The following is a 12,578-nucleotide window of genomic DNA, read 5'->3' as shown; positions in this document are numbered from 1 at the left end:
ATGAAAATTATGATTCAGAAAGGAGCTTTGCTAAAGATGTTTTAATGAGTAAGTTTGATTGCACAGTCACTTAGTGAGTGTAATAAAGTACAAAAGGCAATGTAAAGTTGTTGTAAATAATGTAAATGCAAATGGTGTTAGAGATGACAGAACTGACTCTGCTGGACCGAAAGGCATTTCTGAAGCTACTGTGGAAAGATATGAGATACACTCACTGAAATGAAAGGGGGAAAGGACAAATGGCCAGGTTGCTGCAATCAAGGTACTCCACCACTGATCAGAAATAAAGCCAAGAGCTGCACTTTTTTCTTAGCTATAAAGCTTAAGGGACATGAGTTATCCAGCTCATTTTTAAGTATGACTTAGTGCAAAAGCTACAGACAGTGATTGAATTAGTTTTAAGTGCCTTACACTAAGAAGTACGTTGTTAAAGAACTAGATAACTAGGCAATTTCCTATTGTGTTTTTAATTAAAGATAATATTTTGAGCTTGGAAATGAAATGCAAGGAAGTTAATTATTGAATTAAATTAGTGCTTTTCAGTATCATCTGCTGAGTGGAATGCTATTCTGCCTTAAAAGCCTCATATAAGCAGCTAAAGCAGTCTTTCACACATGTAACAGATACAACTATTTAATAAAAAATGAATGAGAAGCTACTCATACCCTGCTGTGAAATAGTTATTAGTTTCTACTATAATACATGAATTTGCTTCTCCTGAAGAAATGCATTTAAATGGTAAAGAATGGTTGATGTCTGATCATTATATTTAATGTGTTAAACCGAAAATATTTATACTGCTTTTAAGTTCAAGAGTCAAATAGCTGTCATCATGCCAGGCTATAAAAAGCTGATTTCCATGTCTTTATGGTATGTAATGATGAGTGGAACCACACTAACAATCCAGGTTTGTTTGGGATTTTTTTAAATACTTTTCTCACTAAATTGTCATCTCCAAGGGCTTGCTTTTGAGGGGGAATGAATACATGTGTAAACAGTACTTGAAGAAATGGAAAAATTTCTGTGAAAAATCCTGATCCCACCCATGGAACTGATGTACTTTTTGAAGATTTCAGTGGGACTTGCATTATATTTATTGGGCTTTACATGACATACGCATTTTTGTCTTTCAGGAGAAAAACAATGTTGGCAGTCCTACAATAATGAATAAAACTGGCACTGGCAAAATTTCTTCCTTCAGGAAATAAGGACTCCTGAGGCAGGTGGGCAGCTGGTGCACTGATATGATGCTCCCTACAGTGCTGGCCAAGATTGTCTCCTCTTTCCTTGTACACTCCCCTTTTTCTCTCTGAATCCATCTGTCGTCTCTTGTCTGATACTTAGATAGCAAGCTCTGTAAGATTTCATTTGGAAACCCTCTTTGTGGTTTATATTTCAGGTGACTCCTGACCATGAAATTCTGGTCCATAATTTGGACTACTTTGCTATTATTGTTGTCTCTATATCGATTAAAATTAGTACTGATATTCTGGATATTTCCCATAAATGTTCGTTACTAGTTTAATGTAAGCATTGCGAGATTTTGATTGAGTTTTATGTAGTAGTTACAACACACAAAGCATCAGGAGATACTTGAATGAAAATGGAACTTCTACTATTATTCCAGCATTGATCTTAGGAGCTGTATAGGTAAGAAACTTAATTTATTAAGTATTCAGTGTGCAAATTTTCTTCAGTAATCAAAAAGCATTTGGAGCCATATTCATCCTAGAAATAATTAGACTGACCATAATGGATTTGCTCCAGGAGATCATTTAGCCAGCATTGCATGTGTCGTGCACAGCTGCCCATCAGCTTCCTTTCTACAGTCAAGTTAGATGTGTAGAAAATTTATCCCCAGCCCTGATGCTGCCGGTTGTCCGGGCCTGTTCCAGAATATATCAGTGCTGGTGGTGATTATTATCACACTGTGTGATTAACAACTACAGAGAGGAAAACTAGGTACAAAAGGAGCTCGGTAAGGTGTAGGAGGAGAGCAGAACTCTGGCAGGACTTCCTGTGTGTGTTGGCTGTGGTGCAGGATGTGGTACCCTGTGTGCGATGCCCACCGCGGTTGCCAGGGAGACTGTGCTGAATGCAGACCTCCCCTCCACCAGGACCTCTGTCATGAGAGGAAACCTGCAGGGTTTCTCTCCAAGTCATGACACCACTTCCACAGTCTGGGAAGCTGCTTCCCAAGACCTGTGCACGTCCTATCCCTGTTCTGTAATCTCTGCTTAAGCATAAGTCATAAACAAGTGAACAAAAAGAGATATAAAATAACACAATCAGTGATTTAAATGGTGTAGCTTCTACCCTGTACACAGGCTGCTTGAAAAGCCCATACCTTTTGATTAAGTAATGCTTTTTCCTGCTCTTTTTCATGCCTTAATTTTGGGGCATTTCAGTCTGTGCCCTAGCACCTGCTCTTTTAGCTATTACCTTCAGCTTCCTTTTGGTATTTTTGTGAAACGTGAATGATAGGTGATACATTTCCTCACAGGATGCACTTTTATCACATTTTGAGGACTATCCAGAATAGGAACTATAGATTACAGTGTCCCACATCTATGTAATTAAATAATAAATTAAATTGATTAATAAAGCATATTTTTACTGAAAATATGGCTAATCTCAGATTTGTATTTTTTATTTTTAAATTATTTTAAAACATGAATATAGAAAAATAATGAAGTCTATAGAGATGTTTCTTGTCACTGAGATAGAAAAAGGATAAACTAATTTGCACTTATTAAATTGTTTTTGTTGGGAATAGCTGTACGTATTTTCCTTTGTAAGATATGCCACAAGAGGTAGGAATGGAAGTACTTCAATCCCTGACAGATGTACTATTTATGTAACACGTGCCAGTTCATTATCTTATTCTGAGATGTGCAGTTTGTATTTAAAAAAGAAAAATCAATCTGAAAATGGTCTTGAGGTTCAGTGCATATATTACAACTGCAGAAACGGTGTTTTCTAAGCCACAGAGTTGATAAAAATAACTTGTTTTAGAAGGATCTCCAGTTTTCTTGAGACCTTCTGTTGAAGAAGAATCTGAGACTGGAGCCGTGGGCCTTTTCTTGTGCCTCCATGTCCTGATGGCAATTCTTCCATTCCTTGTGATCCCCTTCAGGAGAAAATCCAGCAAAATCATTGCAGTGCTGTTGGCAAACTCTGAGGATACCATGAGAACTTTTGCATGTACACATGAGTGAATCTCACCATGGTCTCACCAGGCTCAGTATTCCTGGGGTAGCGGTCGTGTTTTGTGCTCTGCAGTTTCTGTCCTTTCATTTTCTCACCTGTTGTATCTCACTGCTGTTCATTTTGTTTGAGCATGACGTGATGCTTATGACCATGTTTTTATTTCTAGATACCTGTTTGCAATTTTCCTTTCCACTTCTCCTCTCTCATGTTCTTTTCAACATCAGATCATTAATGTGTAGGGCTGTACTCCCTGTTCCAATGGCAGAGAGTGGTAATTATATCAAAATATGATAAAGCCATAAAACCCAACTGATTTCCTGTCTACCTTCACAGTAAATCTAATTAAAATGTCACATGGGTAGGCATGTCATTTTGTGATGACATGATACTTTTGTGTATTTTACACTAAAACATTTTAAAATTAAATTTGTTTAATCAAAAGCATGAGTCAGAAAGTAACACCAGCTTTATGTCTAACTTGCAAAGAGGTGTTAAAAGAAAAGCAAATGAAAATATTTATAAAGCTTTTACTATCACCAAAATGGTTATAAACTGAAAATGCTGCAGGTAAAAGCACCACCACCACCACCAAGTGCACATGCAGTTAGCTCAGCAGAAGTGTTACCTGATCTTCCCCTGCATTGTCTGAAGAGAGACTGCTCAGAGGTGACGGGCCTTTGTGGGTCGTAATGACAGCCTGCTGCCATTGTTCGTGTGATGTGATACTTTCTGCCAAGTGTCTCATTACTAGGAGGGGACACGGTGTATTTCACTGGGTCAAAACAATTCATTAAACTACTGCTGAACATCAGCTTTTCCTTTGGAACAGATTTGGGCTGTTACTGGCTTGGAACAGAAAAATAAAAAATAAGCACAAGTTACTTTTGTAACCTTTGTAAGAATTCCATTAGAACACTTGCATCTCTGAATAAACACATTTATAGGAAAATATGCTCTTTGCTAAAGAAGGAAGTGGTTTTTTCCTTTATAATGGTTTGATCTGTTTTCATAACTCATGTAATTAATGTGCCTTTTCTGTTGTTCGTTCTAGGCGGAGAGTCTCTAATGTGGGAATTTAAATCTTTAGAAGATATTTTTAACTGGTATTTCATTAACGATGTCTCATGAGGGAGGGGAGAAATAAGGATATCTACTTTTAAAAGGTAGGAAAGCATATGGATAAGTTGCTGATGTATTAAACTATTAAGGGAGGGTGTATGTGGACATTTGCAAGCCACGTGCACATTGACTCGGGTAAAACTGCTTCTCAGGGAGGATTTGTGCCACAGACAGATTAGTAACAGGGCCTTACACCACTGCAACAAAAGGGGGGTTTTTTGTGGTTTGGGTTTTGCTTTTAATGTGGTTGGACTTTAGCTGCTGATAGCAAAGCCCTGGCTCAGTCCTCAAGTGCTTTCACTGTGAGGTTGGAGAGACCCAGGTAACGAGGTCATCTTCCATTTAATTCTAAAATAGGCTTGGAAGTGATTCAGTGCCTGCCAGAGTTAGAGTGGGCTCCACTCCTCTGTGCTGTGGCTTGTGGGGGAGACTGGTACATTCTCCATTAAGATAAAACTTCTCTTTGCCACGGGAAAGCCTCCGCCTGAGCTAGCAGTCAGTCAATCAGTCTATTTACTTTAAAAGGCTTTGGAATATATTGCAAAAGCACAGCCCCAGAGATCTTTACTCATGTCAATAGTTTCCCTGGAGTCAGTGCACCTGCTAATAAGCACCGACGCACTCGAGTAATGCAGGGTTATGTTTTAATTCTGTAATTTGACTGCCTGCTTGTGTTTAATGACGTTTATTTGTAGGAATGATGCATTTTGGGGAGTGAGGTCAGCTGGAACATTTGTTGTGCTCTTCATCTGTCTGCAGCCCTTGATCTTGCAATGTATCAGTCACTAAAGAGAGAAGTCATTACTCACCTGTAAAAATGAAATGATTGTAGTATTAGTGGATGGTACCCTATGGATATTCTTAAATGTAGGGTGCTTATTGATGCTTATTTCAAAACAACAGGAAAAAATGGCAATATTTGCTATTAAAGATTTTTTACATTAGCACAATGTCATTGGAATTTTAGTTTTAAATATGCTTTTTATTTCAAAAAGTGATTTTTCTCCTCCATAGAAAAAGTGTTTCAATGTTTTTTTTTGACTTTTTATGTAAAGTAAACATTTTTACAATGTTTGGATATCATTAAATTGAGAGTGGATGATCTTATTTTTTGCTGATTACCTTGAATATTATCATTCTCAGTTCAAACCAGGTTCTCACCATTTTATCGTTAGAAATCTGATATTGTAAAATATATTTGTCCTTGCCAAACACTTCAAAAATAGAAACATACTGTATTTTTGTACACATTTACCATTAGTTAATCCTAACAATCACTTCCAATTCTTTTCCTGCTTGAGGGAGCGAACATAAAAATGTAATTATTAAATACACTTATGTGAAAGACACTCAGACACCACCGAGGCTATTGATTACGTGAAAATAGCTAATTAGAAAGACTCTTGCAAGAAAATTTAGAGTATCAAACTAGAAATGTATATTATCGTGACACGTTTCCTGAAGACAAACCCTTTCCCTGTGGATTTCCTAAGGTACATGTGTAAGGGGTGATCTACTTCTATGACTCTAACAAAGAGGAAAACTAGACTGAAAATGAAAATACAGTCTGAAAAATACAATACCATGATACCTTAGCATTTACATGGTCCAGTAAAGATATTTCAACCACCCCATAAAATCTTGCATTTCTTTAGCTCTTTGTTAAAGAAAATATGTTAATATTCTCTATGAACATAGATCTTAGCATAGTTTAAAACACAGCAATTAAGCATCTGTCAAATCTACACCTATTGATGTAATATGTGCACAGGCAGAGAAATAAGCATTTCACAGTGTCCCTGAGCAAAATCATCTGTGACAATTAGCAGGGTTCTATATTTTTAAATTATAGTTGTCCCAGTTAGCTGTTTCAACAACTATGGCACTGAAAAGGACAATAAGGTTGAAAAGAAACAATTCAAAAAAAGAAAGAGAGAGAGAGAGAAAAGTTCTGTAAAACCTAAATTGAACTAGTAGGTATTTATGTAATTTCAAGATAAATTCATGATATTTTTCTATTTGTGTTTTTTTTCCTGCTGCCTTGTATATAAACATCTATTAAAAGTTGGACTCCATGATCTTGGAGGTCTTTCTCAATCTTAATGATTCTACAGTGTAGTTTTTCTGCCTTTCTGTGATGTGAAAAATTAGGGGATTAGTGTTTTAGTTTGGATGAGGTGTGCATTTCATTTCAAGTCAGCCAGCTTTTACCTACATGATAACCAAAACCATTTTAGGTTCCTTCTACATTTTCTAAGAATTACCATTTTAGTCACCCTGTCATTACCTTTAGATAGCAGACAAGTTTATTTCCTAAGAGTTACCATTACCTGGCAGAATTTGAAATAGCAATGTGAGGATGGTGCGGGAGGTTTCTTGGAAGTGGGTTTTAAAGGCTGAGGAAGGAACAAGTAGAAAGACAGGCAATCTGAAGAATGTTTTAATCTGATTTTCTTCTTTGGAAGAGCTGCAGTGGATCACTCCTCATTCATTCCCTCTGGGAGATGCACAGGGACCTGTGGTGTCTTCGTGAAACGAACATTGGCACAAGCAGGCACAAAGCCCCAGAAACCACCATGAGCCCATGGAAGGTATTTTCTGTCCTTAGCTGCTTTTAAATCTTTCCAGAGGAGCCAGGCTGTTGAATTTGTAAGTTAAACAGCCAACAATAAACAAATACCTTTCCCCACCTCTGCTCCAGTGTATTTTTTTTAGTCCTGTATTAAATCTGCAAAAAATAAAGTGGAAATAAAAAGTGAAATTTGTGCTTATTTTTGCAAGTGACTCAGTGTAAAATGCATAGAGAAGCCTGTGTGTTTTTTAATTGAGGAAACACAGTGCTTCTCAACTGATCTTCCAGTTGTTGCAAAAGGAGCAAAGTGTATGTTTGCTTTAAATTTGAAAGTAATTTTCCATTTACACCCAGCAACAGAAGGTTGGATTTTGGATATACCTAGCAAACATATCTATGGGGAGGGGAGATGGGGAACTTTGAACCAAGCTTATCTGAATATGATGGTAATCAGTGGAAAGTGTAAATTTAAATTCTTATATTTTAAAAGAGCACTTTTTATCAGTTCAACTCTGATCCCTTTACATGTTTCCACAGGAATCTGGATCTTGAAAAGTTTTAATCCAAATGCAGAATATTGAATACTTGTTTCTTATAATACAAGTCATACTTGGTGACAGTTACATCAGTTAAAAAAATTCATTAGATAAGGAATTGTGAGAAGAAAATAAACAATTTTGTCCAGTGTTACGTCTGTTTGGGAAGGAAAAATACTTTAAGCATAAAATATTTCATCCAATGTGAAAAACAGTAAAGTAATACTATAATTTGGAATCCTATAACTTGAATCCATGAATTAATTTCCTGCTTAACAAATTATTAGGTACTGGGGGAAAGACTAAAGACTGTGGCCTGCAAGTTTTAAAGAAGGAAAAATTTAAATGGAACCTTGGCTTGTTCCGCCCTCCTTGTGTTGATCTGTACTTGCTGCTTGTACGTGTCAGATTAGGTGAAGGCCTGGACACCTGCAGTGGTCACAACACGTTGCCAAACAGCTTCTGGGTTGTTTGGATTTCATAATTTCTACCCAGAAAACTCAGCTGAAGCCTGCACAGCTCTCCCATCCAGGTGACAAGGAAAAATTCTGCCTTCCTCTTTGTGTCAGCTCTGACAGTCACAGAGTGTACTCCTGACCCAAGAAAAGCCTTTTCAGCCGGGTGAGCTGAATCTGCTAAAAGGGATATTCAGTGCTAGCAGTGGAGAGCCATCACTGGGGAAATTTAACTGGTCAGGAAAATTATAAGAGGCCTGTTCTGTCCCTTTTCACAGCAAGGAAGTGTGGCTTGCTGTTTCATGCAATTGCATCTATGTTATTAGGGACTGAGCACGGGGCCTGCTGGATGGAATTACAGCCCTGTGGTCTTGCCTTCTCCTGTCCTATCTTTGTGGCTTTGCTCTAATAGCAGAGCCTTGTTCAGGACTCAAGGTTGTTCAAAAATTAAGAGTCTAGCTGATACAAACAACTCATAAGCTGATATAAACAACTCATACTGGCTGTAAAAAGTGTTTTGATGATATAGCTTATAGCAGTTTGAGGAGTAAAACAAATTGTTCTAGCCAAAGCATTTTCAGTCTGCATGTACACTTGGGATTTTGGTAACAAAAATAGCACAAAATGTCATTAGTAGGTGTTCTGCCAAAAGCTTCTAGCCTGTCCTTAGATCATTTCTTTTTGCTGCCTAATAGATTATGTCTGTTGGAAATATCTTCTTCTAACTTCTGTTTCTTTTTTCTACTCAGAGCACTCACACCTAACTAGTGCTTATCCTCTGCAAATGCTTAGAAACAAGGAGGAACAGAAGGCCATGGAGGTGTGTGTTTCAATGCTGGACTTTCTAAATGAATCTAAATGACACGGGGCCTCCTTCCACTGAGTTACTTAGGTACTTTGAAACAAAACACTCCCCTCCAAACGGTATCAGTAGTCCACAGTACCTACAGGTGTAACAGGAGTTTCCACATTAACCCCTCAGTTGCCTACCAGCACAAATGTACCTGCCAAGAGAAAATTAGGACAAGGAAGTGTTTGCTGTTTTCCAGGTGACAAAAAAAATCCTGTGAGGGATTTTTCAGGGATTCTCAGACACAGTCATATTTAACCTCTGATAGAAATGTTCATCAGAGTGTTTAAAGCTTGCTGATACATCTAATGTTGTTTTACTGTGCTTTGTGGGCACTTAAAAACTTTTTTGTGGCCAAAGTAATCCTTAGGAGTCACTGACGGAGGAGGTTCAGGGCTTCAGCTTGCACTGGCTCTGGCCAGCCCTCAGTCCTAACACTGAAGAAATGTGCAGTGGATGAGGAAACCTTTAACTGAAACAGCTCCCAAAGAAGGGAGTTTGTAAGGAAATAAGGACAAATAATGGATCTGCAGAGGGATGATGTGCTTCACAAAAGCAACTGAAGGAGTTTCAAAGAGATTTGAGAGTTTGATTACACGCTGATGATACTCCTGTTGCAAGGTGAGTGGAAGTCTAGCTTGATCTAATTAGCTAAAACTGGAACATGAGGACAGAACTGACAGTGCTGGGATGTTTTGGGAGGTGCTGTCATTTAGCAAATGTGACCAACTCAAAACTCCAGTGAGAGAACAGTATGATAAGAGAGGTTAATGAGCCCAAAGTCACCCCTCCTTTTCTAAATCTAAATTAAAATCTGTTTCTGAAAGTCGGTTGAAACTGTGCATATGTATCAGTGGAGCACTGGATTCATAATTTTGCCTGTTAGTAGAGGATTGGCATCATTCAAATTTACAACTGTATTTGGATTGTTTTGGTTATCAAACTATAAGAAGGTGCATGGTGAAACATGGGAAAATTACTAGAAATATATCCTAAAAAAAAACTGGAAATACGATGTTGAGACTTGTCAGTGGATCACAATTTGGGGTGATGTACACCAATTTAAGTTTGCGGATGAAGTATGGATTGAATGAGCATACATTTAATGCTTTTTTTTTGGTTAAGCCATTTTAGAGTTTGTATGGTTAAGTAATCAACAAGAATGTTTATCAACATTTACTGTCTATTTATATGTTAATAAAACATGTAGAAATAATTCTGTAGGATGATATTTTTTAGGAGCTTGATTAATATTTCTAAAATTAGTAAGCAGCTCTTGAGAGCTATAATTTACTACCATTGACACCCACCTATCTCTTCCGCAGCCCTAAATTATATGGCTCATTACTTACAAGACTGAGCATTGGTGGTGTTGTGGTACTAACTCCAATGTTAGGTTTTAGTACTTCTGTACAATAAGTCTCTCTTCTCCAATTAATTAATTCAAATTCTGACTTCACATCCTAACAATCTTTATTACAAGGACTGGTCCTAAATAAAGGCTAAGATCAAGCAGACACGTGTTGAAAATACTGGAACAAGTAGTGAGAAAAAATAGCAGAGTACATGTAGTTGTGCAAGTAAATAAAGAAATTCTTTGTTATTTTTGGCAAGAGGTGGAGAAGCATGTGATGTCCAGTTGTAGCTGTAGCCAAGGATTTATCTTGGGGTTAAATACTTTATAGGCAAACAGTAATTCCTTTTTCGCCCCACATCAGCTGAACACTATTTTGGGTCAAGAATGCTGTTTGCAGAAGTTGACCAGTCCTACAACCAACCACTAATATTTAAGTGATGTATAATATTAGGGACATGTTGTAACTGAGGGTGTATCCTGTTATTTTGTGAAGAGTTGAGCAAGGCAAAATGCTGAACTGTAACGCTGGATGCAAACTGGTCAATACATTTGCTCCGTCCTGTTACCTCTATAGTTAGTGGTGTCTCTGATGGGCTCAGGCTAACGTGGAAAGGGAAGGATGTCTCAGACCACATCTGGAAGGTTGGTGCTTCACAGTTATTTTGAGGGCTGGCTGGGGAAGTCTCTTCTTCTTATAAGGCACGAGCACTCATTTAAATGAATTGGGAGTTCACATGTTCATTCTCACCTGGTCATCGTCTAAGCTCCAGGTCTTGCGAGTCAGGCCTTTCCCCTGGCACCAGTTTCCTCACCGCTAGGTACGTTATGTATCTGTGAATAGTGTTATGGGAGTTGGCAGCTAACAAGGTGGGAAGAAGAGCTCACCGCGTGGGGTGTGGTGATTGGGATGGCCAGCACTGGAGGACTATTGGGGGTTTTACAGGTGCTCGTCGGAGAGCCCCCACAAAGCATGAGGTTGCCTTCCTCCGGGTAATGACAGACCGGGGCGGGCAGAGAGGAGAGTTCGCGGTAGGAGCATCTCAAGTTATCCTCCCAGGGCTTCCTGGGGGGACCGTCAGCTGGCGCTGAGGAGGCTCCGCCGCTGAGCTGCTGCCAGGGGCAGTGATGGCCACACAGCTGCCTCGGCCGGTCAGTGCGAGAGGGCAGGAGAAGCGCCCGGCGTTACTCCCCGCGGACGGGGCCGGGCGCGGAGCGCGGTCCGAGCGCTGCCGGCGGGCTCGGGTGGCGGCGGCGGCTGCGGCGCGCGGCGGGGCCGGGCGGGGGCGCTGCCGCCGGGCCGGGCGGAGCGAGCGGGCGGCGGGAGCGCCCCGCAGGCTGCGCCCCGCGGGCTGGGCGGGGGCCGGGGCGCGCCGGAGCGGGGCTCGGCCGGCGCCCCCTCCGCAGTGCTCGGCGGGGCCGCGGCCCGCCGCTCCGGGGCGATGGGCGGCGGCGGGCGACGCTAGGCCGCCGCGGGCAGGGCGGAGGCGGGAGGAGGCGGAGGCGGAGGAGGCGGCGGCCGGGGGCGGGTTGGGTCCCTCCCTGGGAAGATGAGGCGGAGGCCCGGTCTGTCGAGCGGGCTGAGCTGGGGCTCTTCCCTCGCAGCCGCCAGGACAAGATGGCAGCAGCCGAGGCGGCGGCGGCAGCAGCAACAGCGGGAGCGGCGGGGCTGAGCGGCTGAGCCCGGCCGGAGCGGCCCTTCCCCGGAGCGCTCCCGGACATGCCCAGGGCGGCGGCGGCAGCTCCAGCGCGGACGCCAGCGCGGCCCGACCCGTGAAGGTGAGCGGCCGGCAGCGAGCGGGGCCGGCCCCGGCAGGCGGAGAGCGGCGCTGCCTCCGCCGGCGGCGTTCGCAGCCTGTCCGCGGGGGGCTCCGGCGCAGACCCGACCCCCCTGCCCGATGCGCGGGGCAGCGCCGCCGGCCTGGCCGAGCGCGGCGGCGGGGAGAGGGCAGCGCCGCTTCCCCTTCCCGCTGCCCTCGACGGCGCTCGCCCCGCCGCGTCCCCGAAGTTTCCCGTTCCTCGGTGCGGCGAGGCGCCCACCCTGAGCCGCCCCGGGTGCCGGGCGAGGCCGCCGCCGCCCGGCGGGGGAGGTGTGGCCGCCCCTCGCCCGTTGCCGGCGGCGGCGGCGCTGCCCCGCTCCCCTCCGGGCGCGCCGCCTCCTCCTGCGCCTTGTATGGAGCGCCGGGGCCGCCCGGGCGGCGGGGGGTCCCGGGGTGGCGCCCGGGCGCGGCCGCGGCTCCGCCCTCTCCGGGTCCTGCTCGGCCGCCGCCGCCGCCGCGGTGGCTCCTGGCAGTCCCGGCGGGACGCGACCCTCGCCCCCTGACCCCCGAGGAGAGACCCGCGGGACCCGCGCTGGGGGGAAGCTGGGGCGGCAAATGGTGCCGAGGGCCGGTATCACTAACAGCAACTGGAAAGGAAGTGGACGCTTTAAAATTTGGTCAGTTCCCAAGAACGAGCTCTCTAAAAACAGAGGGGTTTATTT

At 42.9% G+C, this 12,578-nt stretch overlaps 1 protein-coding gene and 1 long non-coding RNA gene across 6 annotated transcripts in view; both read left to right on the top strand.

Moving 5' to 3' along the window:
- LOC125327933 overlaps positions 1 to 10,674 on the top strand; it is a 32,210-nt gene extending 21,536 nt beyond the window's left edge. Inside the window, exons 5-9 of the long non-coding RNA XR_007204456.1 lie at positions 1,134 to 1,223; positions 4,262 to 4,373; positions 6,795 to 6,920; positions 7,846 to 8,058; positions 8,642 to 10,674. This is a non-coding gene — a long non-coding RNA (uncharacterized LOC125327933). The remainder of the gene's footprint in view (positions 1 to 1,133; positions 1,224 to 4,261; positions 4,374 to 6,794; positions 6,921 to 7,845; positions 8,059 to 8,641) is intronic.
- Positions 10,675 to 11,624: 950 nt separating this feature from the next.
- Positions 11,625 to 12,578, top strand: part of HIPK3 (homeodomain interacting protein kinase 3) — a 68,936-nt gene continuing 67,982 nt past the window's right edge. For 2 of the 5 annotated variants that reach the window (XM_048306564.1, XM_048306561.1), the window contains exon 1: positions 11,625 to 11,875. The gene's annotated coding sequence lies outside the window, so the exon portion shown is untranslated. Of the gene's footprint in view, positions 11,876 to 12,368; positions 12,534 to 12,578 lie in introns of those variants that run through there. The other 3 variants (XM_048306565.1, XM_048306563.1, XM_048306562.1) reach the window with 2 other exon arrangements.

Source organism: Corvus hawaiiensis, chromosome 6, assembly GCF_020740725.1.
Source record: "Corvus hawaiiensis isolate bCorHaw1 chromosome 6, bCorHaw1.pri.cur, whole genome shotgun sequence".
Taxonomy (NCBI): Eukaryota; Metazoa; Chordata; class Aves; order Passeriformes; family Corvidae; genus Corvus; species Corvus hawaiiensis.
This window is presented reverse-complemented; position numbering and strand designations above follow the sequence as displayed.